Source organism: Giraffa tippelskirchi, chromosome 6 (assembly GCF_054371585.1).
Source record: "Giraffa tippelskirchi isolate mGirTip1 chromosome 6, T2T-mGirTip1v1.2.pri, whole genome shotgun sequence".
NCBI lineage: Eukaryota > Metazoa > Chordata > Mammalia > Artiodactyla > Giraffidae > Giraffa > Giraffa tippelskirchi.
Window position 1 is genome coordinate 107,606,394 of NC_137280.1, and position 27,911 is coordinate 107,634,304.

Here is a 27,911-nt window from a genome sequence, read left to right on the forward strand (position 1 = left end):
TTGCAACTCCATGGACTATACAGTCCATGGAATTCCCCAGACCAGAATATTGGAGTGGGTAGCCTTTCCCTTCTCCAGAGGATCTTCTCAACCCAGGGATGGAATCCAGGTGTCCTACATTGCAGGTGGATTCTTTACCAGCTGAGCCACAAGGGAAGCCCAAGAATACTGGAGTGGGTGGCCTATCCCTTCTCCAGCAGATCTTCCTGACCCAGGAATTGAACCAGGATCTCCTGCACTGCAGGTGGATTCTTTACCAACTGAACTATCAGGGAAGCCCATAAAGTAACTGGTAAACATTTTCTGGTGGTGATTCAATTTTCTGACATTTTAGAGTAATTCTATATGTGTATAAATATATAGGCTAAAAAATAAATAGACCAAGAATCAGAAGTCCTAAAGCTTAGTGGGGATTTCATAATATTATGTAAGGAAATTAACTTCCTCAAAATGGTGTTAATAACTCTGAGTTCTTGGACTTTTAATATTCATATCTAAGGGAGTTCAGGGAGTTTTCAAAAGAATGGCCTCTAAATTTTAAAAATTGCAAATACAAATCTAAAATTAATTGATATAAAAACATCTGGGGATATCTAGAGGACCACGTAATCTAGGATTGAAACAAGATATGACAGTTGGTGGTTGGCTTTTTACCTTGGGAGCATTGTTTAACCTCCACAATAGCAACACTTTGGACTAGATAGCTCTTTGTTGTGGATCTGCCCTGTGTGTTATACCATGTTTAGCAGAATTCCTGGTGTCTAGATGATAGTCTCCCCCTTCCAGTTGTGATAATCAAGTGTCTCATGTTGTCAAATATGCCATGGAGGCAAAATTGCCCCCATGGAGAACCATTATGCATTAGAGTGTAACAACATGTTTAAGTGAAGTGGTACTTTCTTTTTTTTTTTTCTAGTTTGTGTGTGTGTGTGTGTGTTCAGTTGCTCAATCATGTCTGACTCTTTGTGACCCTATGGACTGCAGCCTACCAGGCTCCTCTGGAATTTTCCAGGCAAGAATACTGGAGTGGGTTGCCATTTCCTACTCCAAGGGATCTTCCTGACCCAGAGATTGAATCCAGATCTCCTGCATCTCCTGCATTGGCAGGTGGATTCTTTACCACCGAGCCACCTTTGATTTAAACTATTATATTAGTTTCAGATATACAGCATAGCAATTCAGTTTTTTTAAATAGATAATGATCAATTAAAAGTTTTTGCAAGATAATTATCACAATTCCCTGTGCTATTCAATATATCCTTGTTGTTCATCTATTTTATATGTGGTAGTTTGTGTCTCTGAATCTCATACCCCATCTTGTCCTTCCTCCCTTTCCTCTCCCCACTGGTAATCGCTAGATTGTTTTCTATATCTGTGAGTCTGTTTCTGTTTTGCAATATAATTCATTTTTTTAGAATCTACATATCACTAATAATACATTATTTTTCTTATTCTATCAGATTTATTTCATTGAGCATTTCTCTAGGTCCATCAGAATTCTGCAAATGGCAAAATTTCATTTTTTTTTAAGGCTGAGTTTTATATATATATATATATACACACACACACACACACCACTTTGATGAGAGTTTTTTTTTATCACTAATGGGTGTTGAATCTGATAAAATTCTTTGTTTACCCATATTGAGATTATCATGTGATTTTTATCCTTCCTTTTGCTATGTTCTGTATCATATTGATTGATTTATAAATACTGAACCATACTTATATTTCTGGAATAAATCCAACTTGATCATAGTGTGTAATTCTTTTTACATATTGTTGAATTCAATTTGCTAATTTTTTTTTTTTTGAGGATTTTTGTGCCTCTATTCAGCAAAGATATTTTCCTGTAATTTTCTTCTATTGTAGTCTTTGTATGGTTTTTGATATGAAGGTTATGCTGGTAATCTGTCTTGTAGAAGGGATTTGGGGGTGTTCTGTCCTCTTCAATTTTTTGGGATAAGTATTAGCTCTTCCTCCCTGGTGACTCAGCAGAAAATTGTCTACCTGTCAATGCAGCAGACACGAGTTCCATCCCTGGGTTGGGAAGATCCCCTAGAGGAAGACACAGCAACTCACTCCAGTATTCTTGCCTGGAGAATTCCATAGACAGAGGAGCCTGGGAGATTACAGTCTGTGGAGCTGCAAAGGGTCAGATGTGACTTAGCAATAAAACAACAACAATATGTTTGGTAGAATTCCCCTGTGAAGCCATCTGGTCCTGGGGTTCTATTAGCTGGGTGTGTGTGCACTATTAGCTGTGAGTTTTCTAAATTGCTAATTCAATTTTGCTGTTAATGATGTATGCGTCCTCTAGGAGTGGAATCTCTGTTTCCTCCAATTCTGTGGAACTCCTGTCACCAAGATCCACTAGCCTTCAAAGCCAAACACTCTGGGGCTCCTCCTTCTGATGCCAAACTGCCAGACTGCGGAGGTTGATGCAGAGCTCAGAACTCTCACCCACATGGGAGAACTTCCATAATATAATTCTTCTCCAGTTTGTGGGTTATCCATCCAGGGATATGGGATTTGAATATATTGTGAATGCACCTCTCCTACCATCTCATGGTGATTTCTCCCATCCAAGTACTAACCAGGCCTGACCCTGCTTAGCTTCCAAGATCAGATGAGATCGGGCACGTTCAGGGTGTTATGGCCATAGACTCACTGTGATTTCTTGTCTTTGCATGTAGAAAATATTTTTTAGTAGATTCCAATAATATTTACTGATGATTGTTCAGCAGTTAGTTATGATTTCGGTGTTCTTGTGGGAGAAGGTTAGCCCAAGGCCTTCTACTCCACCATTCTGTCTTTTCTCTCTATGATATTTCTGGAAGAGATGGACTCTGATCCTTTGCCGCAGCTCTGAGGAATTTAGAGCTCAGTTGAAGGACCTACCTGAGTCATGGGAGGTGGAGCTCATAATAGTTTTAATAGAGAAAAATCTTAGAATACTTGAGTCATCAGATATCATAGGATAGTGTAACTTTCTGAAATAAGGTGACAAACCTGTACTGAAGCATTTAAGTATTATATTTACATTTCATTGCAGCATAATAATTTCATCTATCACACTACATTAATGTTGTTAATTTGAATTTTATTGCTTTTATAATTTTGTTTGTATACATTTTTAACTCATTTTGGTGGTAGAATTAAAGCCCTAAGCATAAGCTCTAAGCATTAGGAATTTATATTTATTTGTTGTTGCTGCTCAGTCACTAAGTCATGACCGATTGTGACCCCATGGACGGCAGCAAGACAGGACTCCCTGTCCCTCACTATCTCCAGGTGTTTAAATATATTTAATAAGCATGATAATAAAAATTATCGACACCAGAAAGACTCAAATATGATTTTTAACATTGAAAGGGATTAGTGAATTTCTGAAGTTTGAGAAACACTAGATTTGAAGTATCAGAGGTTGAATGGAGGGAAGGGCAGCAGATCAATGGGGGAAAGCCATCCCTGATAAATTTGGGGAAAAATCTAGACTTAGATGCTGAATTGTGCTGCATCATCTTAATTTATGCCAAGCACATAAGAAATAAAAAACCACAACTTTACACCTAAAGCAACGAGAGAAAGAAGAAATGAAGAACTCCAGGGTTAGTAGAAGGAAAGAAATCATAAAAATTAGGGCAGAAATAAATGAAAAAGAAACAAAGGAGACTATAGCAAAAATCAACAAAACTAAAAGCTTGTTCTTTGAGAAGATAAATAAAATAGACCAACCATTAGTCAGACTCATCAAGAAACAAAGGGAGGAAAATCAAATCAACTAAATTAGAAATGAAAATGGGGAAATCACAAAAGACAGCACAGAAATACAAAAGATCATAAGAGACTACTATCAGCAACTATATGCCAATAAAATGGACAACTTGGAAGAAATGGACAAATTCTTAGAAAAGTATAACCCTCCAAAACTGAACCAGGAAGAAATAGAAAATCTTAACAGACCTATCACAAAAAATCTTCCAAAAAACAAAAGCCCAGGACCAGATGGCTTCACAGATGAATTCTACCAAAAATTTAGAGAAGAGCTAACACCTATCCTACTTAAACTCTTCCAGAAAATTGCAGAGGAAGGTAAACTGCCAAACTCATTCTATGAGGCCACATCACCCTAATACCAAAATCAGACAAAGATGCCACATTACAAAAGAAAACTACAGACCAAAATCACTGATGAACATAGATGCAAAAATCCTCAGCAAAATTCTAGCAAACAGGATCCAACAACACATTAAAAAGATCATGCATCATGACCAAGTGGGCTTTATCCCAAGGATGCAAGGATCTTCAATATTTGCAAATCAGTCAATGTGATACACCGCATTAACAAACTGAAAGAAAAAAACATATGATTATTTCAATAGATGAAGAGAAAGCCCTTGACAAAATTCAACATCCATTTATGATAAAATAAAACCCAGAAAGCAGGCATAGAAGGAACATACCTCGAGATAATAAAAGCCATATATGATAAACCCACAGCAAGCATTATCCTCAATGGTGAAAAACTGAAAGCATTTCCCCTAAAGTCAGAACAAGACAAAGGTGCCCACTCTCATCACCATTATTCAACATAGTTTTGGAAGTTTTAGCCACAGCAATCAGAGAAGAAAAAAGAATAAAAGGATTCCAGATTGGAAAGGAAGAAGTAAAACTTTCACTGTTTGAAGATGACATGATCCTCTACATAGAAAACCCTAAAGACACCACCAGAAAATTACTAGAGCTCATCAATGAATACAGTAAAGTTGCAGGATATAAAATTAACACACAGAAATCCCTTGCATTCCTATACACTAACAATGAGAAAACAGAAAGAGAAATTAGGAAACAATTCCATTCACCATTGCAACGAAAATAATAAAATACTTAGGAATAAATTTATCTAAAGAAACAAAAGACCTATATATAGAAAATTATAAAACACTGATGAAAGAAATCAAAGATGACACAAATAGATGGAGAAATATACCATGTTATGGGTTGGAAGAATCAATATAGTGAAAATGAGTATACTACCCAAAGTAATCTATAGATTCAATGCAATCCTCATCAAGCTACCAATGGTATTTTTCAGAGAACTAGAACAAATAATTTCACAATTTGCATGGAAACACAAAAAAACCCCAAATAGCCAAGGCAATCTTGAGAAAGAAGAATGGAACTGGAGGAATCACCCTGCCTGACTTCAGACTAAACTACAAAGCTACAGTCATCAAGACAGTATGGTACTGGCACAAAGACAGAAATATAGATCAATGGAACAAAATAGAAAGCCCAGAGATAAATCCATGCAGCTATGGACACCTTATCTTTGACAAAGGAGGCAAGAATACACAATGGAGAAAAGACAGTCTCTTTAACAAGTGGTGATGGGAAAACTGTCAACCACTTGTAAAAGAATGAAAGTAGAACAATTTCTAACACCATACACAAAATAAACTCAAAATGGATTAAAGATCTAAATGTAAGACCAGAAACTATAAAACTCCTAGAGGAAAACATAGGCAAAACATTCTCTGACATAAATCACAGCAGGATCCTCTATGACCCACCTCCCAGAGTAATGGAAATAAAAGCAAAAATAAACAGATGGCACCTAATCAAACTTAAAAGCTTTTGCACAACGAAGGAAACTATAAACAAGATGAAAAGACAGCCTTCAGAATGAGAGAAAATAATAGCAAATGAAGCAACTGACAAAGAATTAATCTCGAAAATATACAAGCAGCTCATGCAGCTCAATTCCAGAAAAATAAACGACCCAATCAAAAAATGGGCCAAAGAACTAAACAGACATTTCTCCAAAGAAGACATACAGATGGCTAACAAACACATGAAAAGATGCTCAACATCACTCATTATCAGAGAAATGCAAATCAAAACCACAATGAGGTACCATCTCACGCCAGTCAGAATGGCTGCTATCAAAAAGTCTACAAACAATAAGTGCTGGAGATGGTGTGGAGAAAAGGGAACCCTCTTACACTGTTGGTGGGAAAGCAAACTGGTACAGCCACTATGGAGAACAGTGTGGAGATTCCTTAAAAAACCAAGTAGAACTGCCATTCGACCCAGCAATCCCACTGCTGGGCATACACACCGAGGAAACCAAAATTGAAAGAGACACGTGTACCCCCATGTTCATTGCAGCACTATTTACAATAGCTAGGACATGGAAAAAACCTAGATATCCATCAGCAGATGAAAGGATAAGAAAGTTTTGGTACATATACACGATGGAATATCACTCAGCTATTAAAAAGAATGCATTTGAGTCAGTTCTAATGAGGTGGATGAAACTGGAGCCTATTATACAGAGTGAAGTAAGTCAGAAAGAAAAAATACCAGTACAGTATATTAACACATATATATGGAATTTAGAAAGATGATAACAATGACCCTATATGCGAGATAGCAAAAGAGACACAGATATAAAGAACAGACTTTTGGACTCTGTGGGAATAGGCAAAGGTGGAATGATTTGAGAGAACATTGAAACATGTATATTCAGTTCAGTTCAGTTGCTCAGTCGTGTCCGAAACGACCCCATGTCGTGTCTTTGCGACCCCATGAGCTGCAGCACACTAGGCCTCCCTGTCCAACACCAGCTCCTGGAGTTTACCCAAACTCATGTCCTTTGAGTTGGTGATGCAGTCCAACCATCTCATCCTCTGTCATCCCCTTCTCCTCCTGCCCTCAATCTTTCCCAGCATCAGGGTCTTTTCAAATAACTCAGCTCTTCACATCAGGTGGCCAAAGTATTGGAGTTTCAGCTTTAACATCAGACCTTCCAATGAACACGCAGGAGTGATCTCCTTTACGATGCATTGGTTGAATCTCCTTGCAGTCCAAGGGACTCTCAAGAGTCTTCTCCAATATCATAGTTTAAAAGCATCAATTCTTTGGCCCTCAGCTTTCTTTATAGTCCAACTCTCACATCCATACATGACTACTGGAAAAACCATAGCCTTGACTAGATGGACCTTTGTTGGCAAAGTAATGTCTCTGCTTTTTAATATGCTGTCTAGGTTGGTCATAACTTTCCTTCCAAGGAGTAAGCATCTTTTAATTTCATGGCTGCAATCTCCATCTGCAGTGATTTTGGAGCACCAAAAAATAAAGTCAGCTACTGTTTCCACTGTTTCCCCATCTATTTGTCATGAAGTAATGGGACCAGATGCCATGATCTTAGTCTTTCGAATGTTGAGCTTTAAGCCAACTTTTTCACTCTCCTCTTTCACTTTCATCAAGAGGCTCTATAGTTCTTCTTCAGTTTCTGCCATAAGGGTGGTGTCATCTGCATATCTGAGGTTATTGATATTTCTCCTGGCAATCTTGATTCCAACTTGTGCTTCATACAGCCCAGCGTTTCTCATGATGTACTCTGCATATAAGTTAAATAAGCAGGGTGACAATATACAGCCTTGACGTATTCCTTTTCCTATTTGGAACAAGTCTGTTGTTGCATGTCCAGTTCTAACTGTTGCTTCTTGACCTGCATACAGATTTCTCAAGAGGCAGGTCAGGTGGTCTCGTATTTCCATCTCTTTTGAAATTTTCCACAGTTTGTTGTGATCCACACAATCAAAGGCTTTGGCATAGTCAATAAAGCAGAAATAGATGTTTCTATGGAACTCTCTTGCTTTTTCAATGATCCATTGGATGTTGGCAATTTGATTCCTGGTTCCTCTGCCTTTTCTAATACCAGCTTGAACATCTGGAAGTTCACGGTTCACGTATTGCTGAAGCCTGGCTTGGAGAATTTTGAGCATTACTTTACTAGCATGTGAGATGAGTGCAATTGTTTGGTAGTTTGAACATTCTTTGGCATTGCCTTCCTTTGGGATTGGCATGACAACTGACATTTCCAGCCCTGTGGCCACTGCTGAGTTTTCCAAATTTGCTGACATATTGAGTGCAGCACTTTACAGCATCATCTTTTAGGTTTTGAAATAGCTCAACTGGAATTCCATCACCTCCACTAGCTTTGTTTGTAGTGATGCTTCCTAAGGCCCACTTGACTTCACATTCCAGAATTTCTGGCTCTAGGTGAGTGATCATACCATCATAATTAACTGGGTCATGAAGATCTTTTTTCTATAGATCTTCTGTGTATTCTTGCCACCTCTTCTTAATATCTTATGCTTCTGTCAGGTCCATACCCTTTCTGTCCTTTATTGAGCCTATCTTTGCATGAAATGTTCCCTTGGTATGTCTCGTTCTGTTGAAGAGATCTCTAGTCTTTCCCATTCTTTTGGTTTCCTCTATTTCTTTGCATTGATTGCTGAGGAAAGCTTTCTTATCTCTCCTTGCTATTCTTTGGAACTCTGCGTTCAAATGGGTGTATCTTTCCTTTTCTCCTTTTTTTCCCTTCTCTTCTTTTCACAGCTATTTGTAACGTCTCCTCAGACAGCCATTTTGCTTTTTTGCATTTCTTTTTCCTGGGGATGGTCTTGATTCCTGTCTCATGTATATTGCTGCTGCTACTGCTAAGTTGCTTCAGTCGTGTCCGACTCTGTGCGACCCCATAGACGGCAGCCCACCAGGCTCACCCGTCCCTGGGATTCTCCAGGGAAGAACACTGGAGTGGGTTGCCATTTCCTTCTCCAGTGCATGAAGGTGAAAAGTGAAAGTGAAGTCGCTCAGTCGTGTCTGACTCTTAGCGACCCCATGGACTGCAGCCTACCAGGCTCCTCTGTCCATGGGACTTCCCAGGCAAGAGTACTGGAGTGGGGTGCCATTGCCTTCTCCTCATGTATATTACTATATGTGAAATAGATTCCCAGTCAAGGTTCAATACATGAGACAGGGCACTCAGGGCCGTTGTACTGGGATGATCCTGAGGGATGGGATGGAGAGGGAGAAGGAGGGGGTGTTGGGATGGCGGACACAATGACATCCATGGCTGATTCATGTCAATGTATTGCAAAAACCACTACAATATTTTAAAGCAATTAGCCTCCAATTAAAATAAATAAATTAATTTACAAAAAAAAAATCAATGTTCTCTCTTTTGTAACTAACAAAATTACAAAGACTGCTCATGAGTTATTCTGTATATTTCCTGTTGACAATATAAAAAAGTTTATAAACACACTGTTGCCTTGTATAAACTGCATTGTGAAAAGAATGCTTATTCAAGCAAGATTGCTTCAATTTTGATCGTAACTGAAGACATCGGAAACAGAGATGCAATTGGGTATATTTTCAGGTGACTTTGACAATTTATTGTGTCATATTTTCCAGACAAATCACCCTTGTGATTTTAGAGCAAGTGTAATGGCTTCACAGGCTGAAGATCATGCTCTCTTTATCTGATATGCTCCCATTCTCTTCAGTTGTTGTTACTTTACTTCTCTGTTGTACTGATTTGAAGAACACTTGAGACTTCACTGCCCTATATACCAAAGGAACTGGAAAACCTTCTGCTTCCAGCCATAATAATCCTTTGTCTCTTTTTTCTTTTATTATCTTCTCATGGAGAGTGTTTTGGACTGGTGGTCAGCAAAGTACAAGGGTAAAATTGATCATGAACTTGTCATGGTTGCAGTGGTTGAAGTGGAAGGATTCAGTCCTTCTTACTGAACCCATCTCTCTTTATTCCCAGAGAAGAGAGATCCCTGGAATGACTGACTCCTCCAGCTCCAGGAGAGTTATAGATTATACTCATCCACTCTATGGCCATACCACCCTGAACATGCCCTATTGTGTCTGGTCTCGGAAGCTAAGCATGGTCAGGCCTGGTTAGTACTTGGATGGAAGATTATACTCATCCTGATAAAAATACAGGCAATAAATCAGACAAAAATTTACTACATCATTAGGATTGGCCTTTGCTAGTTAGGCTCACTCCTTCAAAAAGTTAGATGACTCAGGTTACATTTTAGATACAACATTTTGGAAAGAAACATTATTTGGCAATTAATTGGACATAATTATCACAAAGTCTTACTGAAAAGAAGACAGTTTATGCAGTTTATCTGTCACTTTATAAGCTCTAATATATAGTACTTATGCTTTGAGGTCCTGATGTTTGAAAAAGGAAATTCTTCAAATTACTGATTTTGGAATCAAGTCTCTCATTCTTATAAATAAACTATCGGCATTGTTTGATAGAAAAATTTGAGTCCCTGTTTCATAATGTCAGATTTCAGTAAGATAAGTGAAAATGTAGGTCTAGATTCTTGTCAGCATGGTTGCTTTTTATTTTTATTTTTTTTTATAAATTTATTTATTTTAGTTGGGGGCTAATTATTTACAATATTGTAATAGTTTTTGCCATACATTGACATGAATCAGCCATGGGTTTACATGTGTTCCCCTTCCCGGACCCCCCACCCACCTCCCTCCCCATCCCATCCCTCTGGGTCATCCCATTGCCCCGGCCCTGAGCCCTTGTCTCATCCATCGAACATGGAATGGTGTTCTCTTTCACATATGATAATATACATGTTTCAATGCTATTCTCCCAGAACGTCCCACCCTCACCTTCTCCCTCAGAGTCCATAAAATTGTTCTATGCATCTGTGTCTCTTATTCTGTCTCGCATATAGGGTTATCGTTACCATCTTTCAAAAACAACAATACAGTATACTAATGCATATGCATGGTTGCTTTTTAAACCCCAATACTTTCTATGGATGTAAACTGCACTGAGTTTATTAAAGCCATGGAAAGAAATCCCAAGAAACAGGAATAGAGACTTTAACTTTCTTAAAGTTCATAAGCTCATTGAAAATTGTTTGGACATATTTCCGATTATCTTTGTAAAAGAAACAAGGTCCAATTTCTTCCAAAAGACCAGTCTTCCAGGAGATGCACAAATGTGCTTTATGTATTGACATATTTCTCAGAACTTTAAATTGTTGAAACCAAGTTTATCTGAAATTTTATGAAGCAAATTCTCTCTTGACTATATTATTTCTTGTCTCTTGAACTTATATGTGTATTATAAGGGAACAAGCTGTCATGGTTACTTTTAAATTGCATTTTGAAATTCGCTTACATTATGGGTAAATCTGGTTCTATATTGATAAGAAATAAAAAAGTTAAATGATGAAAAATTCATTCCTCTTGAAGATTCAAAAATCACTCCTTTTAAACATTTTTATTTTATGTTTTAAATAGTAGTAACTTCCAAATGGAATGCTTTCAGGTATGTGCATTACAAGCTACCTATTATTTTTTATTCTTGAGGAGGAATTCTTTTCTAAGAAGATAATACTTATGACTGTGGGCATTGAAAGCTGGAATTTCAGGTATCAGACAAGAAAAAATACTTTCAAGCCTTTGATCTGAAATAAAGAGCCATCTGAACAAAGAGACTGATCCTTCATCAACCACAAAGAATCTAGACAACCTTTTCCTGGACTTGGTTTTATAACACTAGAGCACTTTTTCTTCCCTGTTGCAACTTTTCCCCATTGTTCTTATTATGTATGTTTTCCAAGTACAGACTAAAGTACCATGTTTTACTATTTCTTCTCTGCATCAGAGAGGATTACCTAAGGAATACGGAACTATATTTTCGTAGCTAAGTTTTGAGATATATACTTCCTTTCCCCTCTAATTCTCTCCATTTTCCTACCTTTCATCTCATTTTGGGGAGATTTCTTCTCCATCTGTTATAGAATTAACTTTGTGTGTAAAGGAAGGCAATGTCTCAGATGCTAATAAAGTTTAATTTTCACTGAAGCATTTTTCATAAAATTTGAAACATTACAAAGAGATCTAAATAATTCTTGTCAGAGAGGGAATTATAATTCTCATGAATTTGGCAATCATTCATTCAGCAACTACTTCCTGTATGCCTAAGATGTACAGGGCACAGTGTATATAGCTCAGTATATTAATTAGAAATTGTCATCTAAAAAATATAGTCACAACCTGAAAGTAAAGAGTTATTTTATTTGGTGGGAATGTTTATGACTCCAGGCCTGAGAGATAGCATCTCAGTAGCTCTGAGAAAACTGCTCCAAGGAGGCAGGAGGGGAAGTCAAGCCATAAACAAGTTTGCAACAAAGGAAGCAGGCAGTCTGAACATCAAAGATCAGGTATCAAGTTACGGAATTTGGCATTCGATGTATGGGAATATGCCAGCCTCTGTCTCACAGAACTCATTCTTTCCTTATGCACCTCAGCTATCTGAGGCCAATCCTGTTTCCTGTTCACCTTGCTTCTGGCATTCCCTTAGCTCCTCACCTTGCATTCCCCTAGCTCCTCATCAGTCAACGTGGCTGGTGGCAGCATCTGCAGGATCACAGTTTGGGAAACCCTCATTCATATTTGGAGGCCAGAAATCGCTGATGGCTGTGACAATTCTTGTCTATTGATATGGCAGGAGATATTTTTGTTTCACAAAATTGTCCATGTCTTCCTGTAGGAGGAATAAATACTTAACTCAAATTAGAACTATGTTTAGTCAAGGCTATGGTTTTTCCAGTAGTCATGTATGGATGTGAGAGTTGGACTATAAAGAAAGCTGAGCGCCAAAGAATTGATGCTTTTGAACTGTGCTCTTGGAGAAGACTCTCGAGAGTCCCTTGGACTGCAAGATCAAACCAGTCGATCCTAAAGGAAATCAGTCCTGAATATTCATTGGAAGAACTGATGCTGAAGCTGAAACTCCAATACTTTGGCCACTTGATGCGAAGAACTGACTCATTGGAAAAGACCCTGATGCTGGGAAAGATTGAAGGCAGGAGGAGAAGGGGACAACAGAGGACAAGATCATCGGATGGCATCATCGACTCAATGGAAATGAATTTGAGCAAACTCTGGGAGATAGTGAAGAACAGGGAAGCCAGGCATGCTGCAGTTCATGGGGTCACAAAGTGTTGGACATAATGGAGAGACTGAAAAACAAATGTGTCATAAACCCATTTGAAAAGCCAAGAATGCTTCCTAGAAAATAAATGGCATTTGAGCTGGACCTAATATATAAAAAAACAGCTTTACCATGGAAGAACAGAGAAAAGGACATCTTAAGAAAGGAGAAGAATACATTCAAATGCATAGAGGTAATATCTTAGGAAATATCAAGAAGTGTGGTAGATTATATATTTAAACTTTTTTTTCAGCTCAAAACACAGCTTATCACTGACTTCCCACTTTTCACCAACCATCTTTATGCTGTTATAACCAGCTTTTCCCAGCCCTACCTAGTCACCCCAGCTGAAAGAACTGGTGCAGCTTTGCCCAGCCCTTGGAACATTCCTGACCAGAGTTAAAGTCTTATTGACTTCTTTGGTCCCAGCAACAAGGAGAGTCTGAAATCAATCCTGTTATCCTGAATCTAGGTTCAGCTGTGGGGGGGTGGGGAGGTGAGAAGGGGGGCTGAGCTACATACCAGCTCTACCACTTCTTTGGGCCCCTGTGCTAAACTTCAGCCCATGAGATCACTGCCAGTCTCTTCCTCTAGCTTGGGGTCCTACTCCCAGCATCCTCATTCCTGGATGCCCTACTATTTTGAAGGGATTGTTTGGTCCATACTGACAATACAATTGTTTATGTAAAAATATAGTTCCTGCTATTTGTTCTCCTCCCAATGTGCATTTTTCCCTGCTGCAAATCTCCTTTAATGTCAAATGTTGATATAACCAAGACTGATGAGTCCTCATCACCCTGATACTGCTGTTGGAACACTGACTTTGTCTATCAGCATCCCTTCTCTCTATTTTGAGGCCAGTTCTAAACTCAGGCCAGCTTCTCAATGAAACACTTGGGATATTTTTATCAAATTAACAGAAAACTTATTTGAGTTAATCAAAGAGTGAGTGAGACTAGGAAACATTTATTAGAAGAGTATGGGACTTCCTAGGTGGCTCAGTGGTAAAGAATCCATCTGTCAATGCAGGAGACACCGGAGACATGGATTCGACCCTTGGGTCAGGAATATTCCTGGTAGAGGAAGTAGAAACCCACTCCAGTATTCTTTCCTGGAAAATCCCATGGACAGAGGAGCCTGGTGGGCTACAGTCCATGGGATCGTAGAGAGTTGGACATGGCTAAGTGACTAAGCACGCATGCACATGGGAGTTTCTCCCATGTAGACAAAAAAGCTATAGGATTAGATCTTTGCAAAGGTAATATCGAGGCCAGAGGCAGCAGGAAATTATGGGCTGTTTGTTCAGGATGCCATCACCTCATGATGAAATCATCCGCATATCTTATCTCTTGAGATCCTGAGCTCAATTCCAGAGAGAGTTAAGTTCCTTAGAGTAATTGTGTATGTTTGAATGGTCTGGATTAATCTATGTTTTTCCCTTCCGTTTGGGCCCCTTAATTGGTGTCCTACAAAGACCACAGTCAGTGGGAACAGAGTAAACATCTAAACAAAATGATAGTATTACACACAGAAGAAGTTATGGAGATTGGGTGAGCTATTTTGGGCTCCAGAATCACTGCTGATGGTGACTGCAGCCATGAAATTAAAAGACGCTTACTCCTTGGAAGGAAGGTTATGGCCAACCTAGATAGCCTATTTAAAAGCAGAGACATTACTTTGCCAACGAAAGTCCATCTAGTCAAGGCTATGGTTTTTCCAGTGGTCGTGTATGGATGTGAGAGTTGGATGGTGAAGAAAGCTGAGCGCCGAAGAAATGATGCTTTTGAACTGTGGTGTTGGAGAAGACTCTTGAGAGTCCCTTGGACTGCAAGGAGATCCAATCAATCCATCCTAAAAGAGATCAATCCTGGGTGTTCATTGGAAGGTCTGATGTTGAAGCTGAAACTCCAATACTTTGGCCACCTCATGCGAAGGGTTGACTCATTGGAAAAGACCCTAATGCTGGGTGGGATTGGGGGCGGGAGGAGAAGGGGACGACAGAGGATGAGATGGTTGGATGGCATCACTGACTCGATGGACATGGGTTTGGGTAGACTCCAGGAGTTGATGATGGACAGAGAGGCCTGGCATGCTGCAATTCATGGGGTCACAAAGAATCGGACATGACTGAGCGACTGAACTGATTCCAATACTATCAACTGTACTTAGCCTCTCTTTTTGTATATGGTCTAAGTTATTTTCTCCTCACTGGCTGATACTATTTTGGTCCAGTATGCATCAAGAGTAAGCCCTTTCAATGTATGACAATATTGGAAACTAGAGTTGCATTTTCCTTTATGAGGCTTCTTGAAGGATTCTCTTAAAGGTTGGTCATCTAGCTTGCTTCCATGTCCTGGTTACTGTAAATAGTGCTGCAATGAACATTGAGGTATGTGCAAATTATGATTTTCTTAGGGTATATGCCCACAAGTGACATTTCTGGGTCATATGGTAGTTTTATTTTTAGTTTTTTAAGGAACCTCCATACTGTTCTCCATAGTGGTTGTGTCAATTTACATTCCCACACTACTGTTAACAGAGTTCCTTTTTATTCACGCCCTCTCCAGAATTTATTATCTGTACATTTTTTGATGATGGCCATTCTGACCAGTATGAGGTAAACCAGATAGCTAGTGAGATGCTGTTATACAGCACAGGGAACTCAGCTCGGTGCTCTGTGCTGACCTAGAGAGGTGGGAGGGAGGCTCAACAGGAAGGGGGTATATGTATACATATAGCTAATTCATGTGATTCTACAGAAGAAGCTAACACAGCATTGTAAAGCAATTATACTCCATTAAAAAATTATAAATTTCTTCAAAAAAATAAACAATGTTTGGTCAGACTTGGGTTGTTTGCCTAATGGAATTAGAATCCAAAAGTCTGTAGTCAAGGGACCACATTTACTTTACTTCTGTTAGACTTGAGAGGAATAACAAGATATGATGTCATAACTATCTGTAATTAAGAAAACTGCAGTCAGATTTTAAAACTTTGAGTTTCTGAAGCACAGTATCAAGATCTCCTAACCCTCTAAATTTAGATTGGGTTAAAATTAATTATAACTAATTCTGGTAAAATCTACTGAAACCTGAAAATGAAAAAAGTAATTTTAATACAAATCGCATCTGTACCTGTTGTAGTTTAATATATTTTACAACTATTAATTATGTAATTAATAAGATTTGATGTTTCTTACTGTTGACTTGAGAGTCAATACATATTTGAAAAAATTCTTTCTCTTAAACAACAATACTATAACGTTTTAAGTGTATGTAGTCCTTGTTTTCTTAAAAAAATGTTATTTCTAAATATCTGTCCTTAAAGCATTTCTCTCTTTCCAATTGATTAGCCATGAATTTTATTGTTTTACTTCAATTGAACAAAAGCTGAGTGGTCAACATATTAAGACAAGATGATACTTAAAGCCATTTTCAGTTAAAATACCTGTAGTCAGTGATTCTTTGACTGTTCATTAAACTACATTTGTTCATTTATCTTTTCCTCTTGTGATGAGCATCTTCATACATATAAAAGAGTGCTTAATTCAATAAATTACAGCCAACTTTGTCTCCTAATTTTGTTCAACTGTGATGCTCAGTAGGTCAAAGTGGTTAACTTTAGCATTATGTAAACCAGATACTTTTGCAGAGAACTTTTCTCTTTTGATTACTCTCCAGTTATTGGGCTGGCCAAAAGGTTCATTCAATTTTTTTTTCTGGATAGCTCTAGTAGTGATTAGATGTCTTTAACTTATTCAAAACAATTTTGTTAGATTGTATTCTGACAGCTGTCATATTAGCATGCAAAAACAAATTGGTGAATTTTTGTGTAGTCATTTTAATATTGAAGATGGAAGGAAAAAGCAACATTATTGGCTTATCATGCTTTATTATTTTAAGAAAGGTAAAAACACAGCTGAAGCACATAAAAGGTTTGTGCAGTGTATGGAAAACATGCTGTGACTGATCAAATGTGTCAAAAGTGGTTTGCAAATTTCATACTGGAGATTTCTCACTGGATAATGCTCCATGGTCTAGTAAGCCAGTTGAAGTTGATAGCTATCAAATCGAGACATTAATTGAGAACAAACAATGTTCCATGGGAGATAACCAACATACTCAAAATATCCAAATCAAATGTTTATAATCATTTGTACCAGCTCGGTTATGTTAATTGCTTTGATGTTTGGGTTCCACATAAATTAAGTGAAAAAAGCCATTTTTTTACCATATTTCTACATGTTATTCTCTAATTAAACATGATGAAAATGTTCTGTTTTAAAAACAAATGGTGACAGACGATGAAAAGTGGATACTGTACATTAATGTGGAATGGAAGAGATTGTAGGGCAAGCAAAATGAAGCACCACCAACCACATCAAAGGCCAGTCTTCATCCAAAGGAAGTGATATTGTGTATATGGTGGGATTGGAAGGGTGTGCTCTATTATGAGCTCCTTTTGGAAAACCAAAGCATCAATTCCAACAAGTCCTGTTCCCAATTAGATCAACTGAAAGCAGCACTTGACGAAAAGCATCCATAATTAGTTAACAGAAAACGCATTGTCTTCTATCAGGACAATGCAAGACCACATATTTCTTCGATGTCCAGGCAAAAACTGTTAAGCTTGGCTGGGAAGTTCTGATTCATCCACTGTATTCACCAGACATAGACCATCAGATGTCCATTTATCTCCATCTTTAAAAAATTCTCTTAATGGAAAACATTTCAATTTCCTGGAAGACTGTAAAAGGCATCTGAGATGTACTTTGCTCAAAAAGAAAAAGCTTTGGGAAGATGGAGTCCTGAAGTTGCCTGAAAAATGGCAAAACATAGTGAAACAAAATGGTGAATACATTGTTCAATAAAGCTCTTGGTGAAAATGAAAAAAAAAAAAATGTGTCTTTTATTTTGACTTAAAAACTGAAGGAGCCTTTTGGCCAACCCAGTGCATACTGTCCCTCAACCACTTTCTAGATATCAATGCATGTACTCTGTCACCAGGAAAAGGTATATCAGGTGGATGAACAACTCAGCATAACACATAACCAGGAATGGAGAAAAAGCAACTTAGACTTGGTTTTTTTTCCCTCTAACAATAGTCTAGTAATATTATCTCAGTTGTTGGGTTGTAGTACACAAGTGAAATGGTAGCATTGTCAATTTATAAGAAACTCAATTAAAAAATAAATGACAAGACATTTTCAATTCATTTCTTATATTGTAACTACTATTTATAGCAATAATCATCTGGTACTCTTGACTAGAACTTAGCTTTCTGTGCAACACATTTCAGAAATATTTCATGAAAACAAGAAAAGCTATCATACTGTCTTGGGTTAAAAACAGTGTACAAGTAGTAGGGAGGTGGGAGGTGAAAGACACTCCTGATATTAAATATAATAACATTTATCACTGCACTTCTTAGAAAGCAATGGAGCATTTTTAATCTGTGCTCAGCTCCATTGATTTCAATGAATTCTTACCATAAATGCATTGGATCAATCTAGACTCAATTGAAAGCAATAATGTAATATGCGAAATAGTTCTCTCAGTTCTTTGCTGTCAATGAATCAGCTCATGATAAAAAACACTATTGATTTCACTTGAAAAGTTGTTAAGTACATAATATGAGTATATAAAAGTATAATTTAAAAAATATTGCAACCAAGCAGCAAAAATGCTAATATTTGAAATTATGAAAAATGTATATTAGTAATTACCTTAAATTACAGCATATTGAAATACATGACTCTTTTCTATGAGACATATGATAGACATATTTTGTTACAGCAAGAAAGAAATCTAAGAATGGCATGAAAGCAATAGATTAGCGGAAAGTCCTTATGAAAAACACAAATCTATATTAAATACATATTATAGCTCAGCATATTGCTAACATGGTAGGATAATGATTTTCAAAGGGTAGAGATGGGGACGTAACAGAATATGTCATGGATTTTTCAAATACACTTATTTTTGAAAAGAATTTGGAACTATATCCCTGTAATTTACCTTCAATATTTTTGAGTGTGAATAATGTGATCCAATTGTGATTGAGAAAAACGTGAAATGAAAGGTAATTCAAATGAGTTCAAATATTATGTATGTAAAAAATCTTCTACTGTGAATATGAAAAAGGATGTTTATATTTCTGTGAACATAAAAAAAAATCAGGTTTTCTCCATCCAGGGTAAATGTTAAACTTATATATAAGGGCTATGAATTTGATTGAATCCTAGGTTTTTAGTGTGCCTGGACTGTCTTGATTTGCTTCCAACTTATAAATTTGGAATAAAATCTAGTATAAGATGGCCTAGTGCAGTCATTATTAATCGTGACTGATAAGGAAGAATTAAAAGAAATGTTGAGAATTGAGCTGACCCAGAAAGGAAGTTCAGGAATTAATTTAGAAAAGAAAATAAAGGATGATGAGGGCCATATTGACTATTTCCTGAGATGTCTCTTAGTCCATTTGTGAAATGCTTTTGTTTTAGTTAACTGCATTTTTAGTTCAATAAGTTAATAGTCACATGTGTGGCTACAAACAATGCTTTATCAAATTTCCAAAACAGCCAGCTGGCATTTTTGCTTTTTAAAGGATTGCACAACAACAGTAAGAGAGAGACCAAGGGCTTTTCTCTGGTTCCTTCACCAAGACATCTAATCACCTTTGTGACTAAGCTATTTGAATAGTCTGCAGTTTGTTGAACCTTGACCCCACATTAACTGAAGCAGCTTCAAATCCATTACAGGGAAGGTAAGTCACCTTTGCAAGTCAAAGATTATAATTAATTATTTTCATTATAGACTAATGATCTGTGGAGATTCAAGGCTTTCTAAGAGTTGAATGTCCTGTTTTCTGTGTACTGTGGTGCAGGAGGGAAATTACAAATTGTTTTAAACCTTCAGCCATTTAGAGAAAATCATTCAGACTCCATCAAAGTACCATTTTGGACCAGATATTCTGTGGCCATTAGTGAAGAACACCATTATTTCTTTTATAAATATTGTGAATGATGGATATACTCTGGCTTATTTTCAAGTTTGGGAAGAGGTCAAATTAAATAGCATTCATTTATAATAATTATGATAAACTTTGGTTTTTTGCCATATCCCACTTGACACAATTCAATCACTGTGATAAATGCTTTACACAATTTAAAGTAACACTCTTCAGAACCCTTTCAAGAAAATAAGGAAACAAAGAGAGAGAAAGCTCTTTAATTTACCCAAAGCAACACAACTGGTAAGTGAAGAAGTCAGATTTCAAACTCAGACCTGAATTTTAAATCCCTTCCCCATTAAGCGGGTGTAACTGCTTTCCCCAAGTCACATGGCTGATGTGTTAGCCAAGATGGTTTATATAAGTTTTTTAGACCCTGCCCAAAAAAACCTTATGGAAAGGAAAAAAGAAAATATGTTGGGAGAGTGTAGGGGTGATCAACGTCATTTTTAAAAGTGCTAAAGAAACCAGCTGTTTCTGGTCAGGGATTGAAAACAAGAATAAAATTGGATCCATTGCTCTTTTCACTTCCTATATTATGGTGGACAAAGAAATGTGGGGCTTCCCTGGTGGCTCAGTGGTAAAGAATCTGCCTGACAATGAAGGAGACACGGATTCAATCCCTGGGTCAGGAAGATCCTCTGGAGGAGAAAATGGCAACCCCCTCTAGTATTCTTGCCTGGAGATCCCCATGGACAGAGGAGCCTGGAGGGCTATAGTCCATGGGATCGCAAAAGAGTCGGACATGACTTAGTGACAACAAAGAAATTTTACATATAGTGTTTTGTGAAAGTGTTCTATATCTTTGCAAATACTGTTTGGTTAAGCTGCCATTATTCCTTTTGTCAGCTGTGATAACTAAGACAAAATAAGTGAATTGATTTGTCCAAGATGGGTGGCTGTTCCAGAAATAGTGTCCAGCCCTCCAGACACTATGCTCTGCTAATCTATTTCTCTTTCATAAAGTCCTATTGAATCAGTATTCCTATAAGTATTAAAGACTTTTTGATTTTAGTGAGGCTAAGGGAAATGTTAATACATTTTAAAGAGAAAACCAATTTGATATTTGAGATTCTTATATACCTCATATAGAAACTCTTCCTGGTGGCTCAGACAGTACAGAATCTGCCGGCAATGCTTGAGACCATGGTTTGATCCCTGGGTTGAGAAGATCCTCTGGAGAAGGGAATGGCAACCCACTCCAGTATCTTTGCCTGGACAATTCTATGGACAGAGGACCATGACTGAGTGACTTTCACTTTCACTATACCTGAGACATCCTTAGCAATACTGACCATATGAAACCCAGAAGTGTTTGGCACTAAATTATATTGTCAAATAAAAAATAACCTTCATGAATACAGATTTCATTAATTCTCCGGAAATTTTTTTTTTTCATTAAAATGCCTTTATAACACATAGCTATTTTGAAATATAGCATTTGGTTTGTAGCTGATACACATGGGGAAAAATGCTCTTTTGGTAAAAATTATTCAGTATTCCTTTCCTAGTATTTAAATACACTAATAAACATGTTTACTTTGTGAAAACATGCTAATAAAATAAAGACAAAGCTATGGATTTGTTTCTGTGATACTTAGAACATTTTTTACCTTTTGCTTTGTGATTTCAGATAGACAGGTTTCCAAATTAGATGCCTTATCCACAAGAGGGTGTTCTAACATTAACAACCAATAGGTTGAGCTTACAAAAAGTATTGACTTTACTAGAAGAAATGTTTTTCAAATTGAAAATGTCAAGTGCCCATGCATAAAAATAATTACTCCTCAGCCTGTGGTTTTGTGCAAAATATACTTGGGAAAATGTATTGTTCAACTCAATTTGATTAACTCTCATCCTAGATTTGTATTTATTTATGTTAATGCTATACTGGAATACTTAGTTCTTTAACTTCTAATTTATCTAAAACAATGAGGAAACTGTTTTCCTTGCAAATCACAACAAATTTTCAAATGGCACAATAGTTGAGGTTTGTGAAATGTACATTTTTTTTTAATGTCATGAGAAGTACACTTAAGAACTTAAGAGTTTTATATTGTATTTTTAAATTTCCATAATGATTTGCTTTTGAAATCATGGAGGGTAACATTTAGTTAACCTTGCACCTGAATGCATTTAAAATTTGAATATGATCATTTGTATATTGTTTTCTGCTTTTAAAAACTAACATTTATTTCCAGGATCCTGAGAAATCTCTGGTTTTAATAATTCTTACTGGTTATCACTGAATTTTGAACACATATAGACAGTTTCTAATACCAGTTTCTGGGGGAAAAGAGGTTGAATGCATCCTACTACATTTAAGAGAGTCTGAATAAAAAAAGAAATTGTTTCAGATAAAATTAAATAGATTGATAGTCTCTAATTCTGTTTTAATAATAATTTAAAATAAATCTGGACTTGTCCTACATTGAAAGCACTACTTTTTCTTTTAAAAAGGTACTTTCACATGGGAAAATAATCTTAAAAAGACAAGAGATATGTATATGTGTAACTGATTCACTTTGCTGTACACCTGAAACTAATACAATATTGTAAATCAACTGCATGCCAATAAAAACTTAAAAAAAATAAAAGGATAGTTTCCATTTTTTTTAGCTGTTAAAAACTTTTTAAAGAGTGTTTTGGGGACCTTTCTATATTTTCACCCTGAAAAAGAAGTTTCATACAAAATCACTTAACTATGTTACAGGGCAAGAAAGAAGTATGTCAAAGTGAAATATATAGAATCACTTCATAAGTTCTCCGCATTAGTGTGAATTTTATAGAATTTTGAAAATAAATCTGGCAATATATGTTTGAAAAAAGTATATACATACTGCTGAACCTAGTGCCACTATTAGAAATCTATCCTACAGAAATAGAGGTACCATATGATATGGTATGTACAATAATATCCACTCCAGCACTGTTCATGGAAACCAAAATAAAATAGTACTGTAAGGTGGGTCCCCATCCAAAGATGAGTGATTGAATATATTATTATGTCTATACCATGGAATGGGCTTTCCTGGTGGCTTGGTGGTAAAGAATCCTCCTGGATGCAGGAGGATTTGGTTTGATCCATGGGTTGGGAAGATCCCCTGGAAAAGGAAATGGCAATCCAGTCTAGTATTCTTGCCTGGAAAATCCCATGGACAGAGGAGCCTGGTGAGCTACAATCCATGGGGTCACAAAAGAATCAGACATTATTTAGTGACTAAACAACAACAACAATACCTTGGAATATTATTTACCCGCTAAAAGAATGAACTAAAGCTTTGAAGCAATACATGCCTAGAGAAAATCTATACCTATATAGATATTAATACCTGTATATATTAATAGATATAATAGTACTTTTGAATGGAAAATTAAGGAATTTATAATAAGATCTCATTTTAAAAAGCAAAAAACATATATTTATAATATATATGTATATTTATTTGCCCATATGAAATAGTCATGGAAGGAAGCATGGAAGAATTTATATTAGCTTATTTACGTGAGCTCCTTCTTGAGGGTTCTTATTGGTTCCCCAGAAAGCAGACTCTGAGATAGAGATTGGAATGCAGGAAGTTTATGTAGGAGTGGTCCCAGAGTCAACCATTGAAGGGAAATGAAGGAAAGTACAGTAGATTAAGTTGAGGGAAAGACTGGGCTAGGCTGCAATCACAGGAGCAGCTCAGTTGAGACCCCTGGAGCTGGGATGTTCCTGCATAGTCATTTCTAACTGGAGCAAGAGAGTTTTTTTGCTCTACATTCTCTATTTGCCTTCCCCCTCCTAACCCTCCATGTTGACTAACCCTCCGTGTTTGGATGTGGACTGTCCCCAGGAAGGAGGTGTGATATAACTGTAGCTCTGCTCAGCTGAAGGTGGTTCTTAAAAAGGAGGCTTGAGCTGTGAGCATCAATTGTCAACATTCCTAGCAACTGAAGCAGTAAGCGCTTTAGTCCTGAAAGGGCTAAGGAAATTTAGTTGGCACACCATAACATTCTCTAAAGAATAGGGTGAAGAATAATGTGGTTGATTGGAGGAGAGAGGAAGAGGTAATCATACAAGAAAACAGAAAAATAATTTTAAGAAAAGCATTTAAACAAATGGTAAATGGGCATTAATACTGCAGTGGTATGGGGGTACCAAAGCTATGAAAAATTCATCTTATTTTACCTGGAAAAAACCGTCCAAAACCTTTCTTGACCCAATTTTCTGGGTCATTCTTGCTTTTCAATGTACTGTATTTTCTTTGACAACACTGAAGAATACAGTGCTCAGTAACGAAGAATTGAGAAGTAAGCGTAAAGATTTTATTTTCAGAAGGAATAAATGTCTGAGGAAGGAAATTACATTATTCTTTACACTTGCTGCAGTGTTGTGGTCCTTTAATGGACCGGAACTTGGGGGTACAGAGTCGACCGATAAGAAAAGAAGGAAGAAAAGAGGCTAATATTCCCTGGTTTACGCAGTATGCCAATATAACTCGAGGACAAAGAGCTAGCACCGTCTACGTAGGCTCAGGGCGCCCTCTCGAAGAGGTCTTGAAAGCCGGGGCAAATAAGTAGACACGGTGGACACCTGTGCTCCGTGGAAGCAGCCTGAAATGGAGAGAGGGAGAGAGTGGGAGAGCGAGAGCAAGAGAGAGAGAGAGAGAGAGAGAGAGAAAATGAAGAAAGACAGGGTGACCAGTGCTCTGGTGGAACAAAGGCATTTATTCAACATATTGTGGGCATATATATACTCTCTTACCAGATAGCCCTGTTTAGCAGAGATAGGGATCAAAAGTCTAACAAGTCATCTAGAAAGCCGGAGGTTAGAATTATTCTCTACAGAGGGGGTTGTAACAGTTACTTTACATATCAGAAAGGAGAAGACTTGTAAATGTCTGCTGTTCACCGTATGGAATTTCCATATGAATGAGATACATGAATTTCTATTATCCCCAAGCTGGCTTGCCAGCTCTCTGGCACCTGTATTCAGGTGCTGTTAAGGAACATAGAATTCATGCAAGACTAAAAACAGCCCACAGAAAGCCTCCTATTAAATGTATCCTGACACTGCAGTATTTTGGCTATGGTAACTGTATTCTTACTAAGATGCTATATTTGGAGAAAAAAATTGTCTTGGGAAAAGAGATAAACATGCTGATAATCTACTGTGCCTTAATATATAGTATAGTAAGCCTCTGAACTACTTTAGCTAGACTTTATACACAGCTTGTAGTTCTCATTTATTGAATAGCTATCACATGCCAGGCAGTTTATTAGGCCCTGGGGGACTAGAAACTACAGAATAGTGATTCAGAGCCTTGTAGGAAAGACAAATGCATCAAGTCAATCACAGAGCAATAAAGGCCATGGTATAGACAGAGTATTATGGGAGCTCAAATGGCTACCCAAACCAGAAGTTTGCAGGCTGAGGATGTCAAAGCTTTTAGGAAGAGAATATTTCTGAATTGTGGGGGTGGATATTTTGAAAAGTGAATAATAAAGAAGATCTAAGGGTTAAAAGGGCTCCAAAATCATTGCATTAATACTGCAGCCATGAAATCAAAAGACGCTTGCTCCTTGGAAGAAAAGCTATGACAAAGCTAGACAGTGTACTAAAAAGCAGAGACATTACTTTGCCAACAAAAGTCTATATAGTCAAAGCTATGGTTTTTCCAGTAGTCATGTATGGAAGTGAGATTGCCGAAGAATTGATGCTTTTGAACTGTGATGTTGCAGAAGACTTGAGAGTCCCTTGGACTGCATGGAAATCAAACCAGTCAATCCTAAAGGAAATCAGTCCTGAATATTTATTGGAAGGACTGATGCTGAAGCTGAATCTCCAATGCTTTGGCCACCTGATGGGAAGAGCCAACTCATTGAAAAGACCCTGATGCTGGGAAAGATTGAAGGCAGGAGGAGAAGGGGACAACAGAGGATGAGATGGTTGGATGGCATCACCAACTCAATGGACGTGAATTTGAGCAAGCTCCAGGTGATGGTGATGGACAGGGAAGCCTGGGGTGCTGCAGTCAGTCCATGGGGTCTCAAAGAGTCTTACACAACTGAGTGACTGAACAACAGGGAGCTGGAAGCAGTCGAGTATATTTCAGTCAAGACTGTACACTGTTTGGACTGGCATGAGGACATTAGTCTTAGAAGAACATGTTGGAAGAAAAACCATTAGGAGAAGCGGGAACAAGATCATAGTCAGGATCCTGATACAGGGCACAAATAAGATAATTCAGAGAGAGTATAATAAAGCAGCTGTTTATAAAGAAGTGGTGGGGGAGTAGGGCAGGGATTGGACATTTCCACCCCAGGCCTAACACAGCAAGAGATAGAGTGGCTTATTAGAGCCTAGAGAGAGAATGGCTAGGTAGAAGGAGCTGCCTTCCTCACAGGAGGCATTGAGTCTGTGGAGGGATGCTGCAGACCTGCAGTGACATTGAAAGGAGGGAGCTGGGAGAACAAATATCTTGATGGGACCGCAGGGAAACTAAGCCCTTTGTTATGTCCTTGCAGGTTAGAATGGAGAGAGGTGGAGAAGAGAGAAAGCAGTTCTGGAAGGGGCAAAGAGAAGATCTCCTCCCAGCATAAGTGACACTTAGAGAATTGAAGATTAAGTAGGAGGTGAGTCAATGGAAAAGGGAAGGAGGCAAACAGAGCAATATGGCAAGATGCTGTGGCATGAGTGTGCCTGGTGACCCTAGAGACTAAAATAATGCCAGTGCTGCTGGGGTGGAGAGAGCAAGGAGGTGGGATATGAAGTTATGAAGGCAGACTAGACAGGGCCAGTCATGCTAAATTAAATACTTTTGCCTTTATCCCAAGAGCAATGCAACATCACACAGGAGTCTGCTCCTGGATAATATACAGCGGTATGGGGAATAAGTTAGTTTTATGTGAAGGTTCTTTATAAATGACAAAGTACAATGTTAATAGTACTTAGTGTTATTAAACTTTAAGAACACAGTCTCTATTTCTAGTTTTCTTGAATTCACAATAAATTGGTTCCTATTTTACTATCTATAATAATTCAAAGATACTTATTAAATGAATGAAATGCCTGACAAAAATCAGAAAAAGTGTTTTTAGAATGACACTCTTAACAGAAAAATTGGTTTTCTGCTTTGGTGGATATACAGATAATTCTTGTTTTTCAAGGAAGTGCAGGGCTATAAAAATGATCTTGCAAGTTGATACCATCCAAAGTGATCTTAATAATCACTGGGAAATTATGATTATTATATGATCTTTAAATATTTTTTGGCAAAACATGAAATACTCCTTTACTGTTGGTTATAAATGTAAAGGGAAATGAAAAAAAAATGGTAAAGCCAATATTTATTTAATATTCTGAAATTTAAAATATTAGGAACATTGAGATTTAAAGTGTTTTATTTCTTTGAAAAAAGAGACACAAATGGCCTACACAATGAAAAGTCTTACTAGCACTGCTTTCCCAACTACCAGGTTGTCTTCATTGAGGGCAAATGACATTATCCTTCCAGAGGCAGTCTTTGCATATGCAACAAACATACTCACAAATACACTGACAAAATTTTTTCCCTCTTAAAAACACCCATTCTAAGCAGCTAATATTTACTGAGCATTTGCCGTGTACCAGAAAATGTGCTCACCTTTCTATTCTTTTGGAGAAGGAAATGGCAACCCACTCCAGTATTCTTGCCTGGAGAATCCCATGGACAGAGGAGCCTGGCATTGAGCTACAGTCCATGGGATCGCAAGGAGTTGGATACGACTGAGCGACTTTCACTTCACTTCATACTCTTTATTTCATTTAGTCCCCCAATAGATGTTGCAATAGGCTGTCATGGCAGAGGGAAATCCGTCTCTGAAAGTTTAACGTCTTTTCCCAAGATCATGCATTTGGTATGTGGTAGAGCAGTTATTCTCATACAAGTATTTTGAATTCTCGAGTGCAGGCTATTAATAACCAGACTACACTATCTAGGATCTGTGTATAGGTCACGCAATAGCATTTTATTAGTCTGACAGTCCTTTTATGGTAGGGGAAATTCTTTTTTGCTAAATTCAGTCTGTG

At 37.5% G+C, this 27,911-nt stretch overlaps 1 long non-coding RNA gene across 1 annotated transcript in view; it reads left to right on the forward strand.

Moving 5' to 3' along the window:
- Positions 1 to 27,911, forward strand: part of LOC145509774 (uncharacterized) — a 404,239-nt gene that overhangs the window by 73,565 nt on the left and 302,763 nt on the right. Inside the window, exon 3 of the long non-coding RNA XR_014056401.1 lies at positions 26,369 to 26,476. This is a non-coding gene — a long non-coding RNA (uncharacterized LOC145509774). The remainder of the gene's footprint in view (positions 1 to 26,368; positions 26,477 to 27,911) is intronic.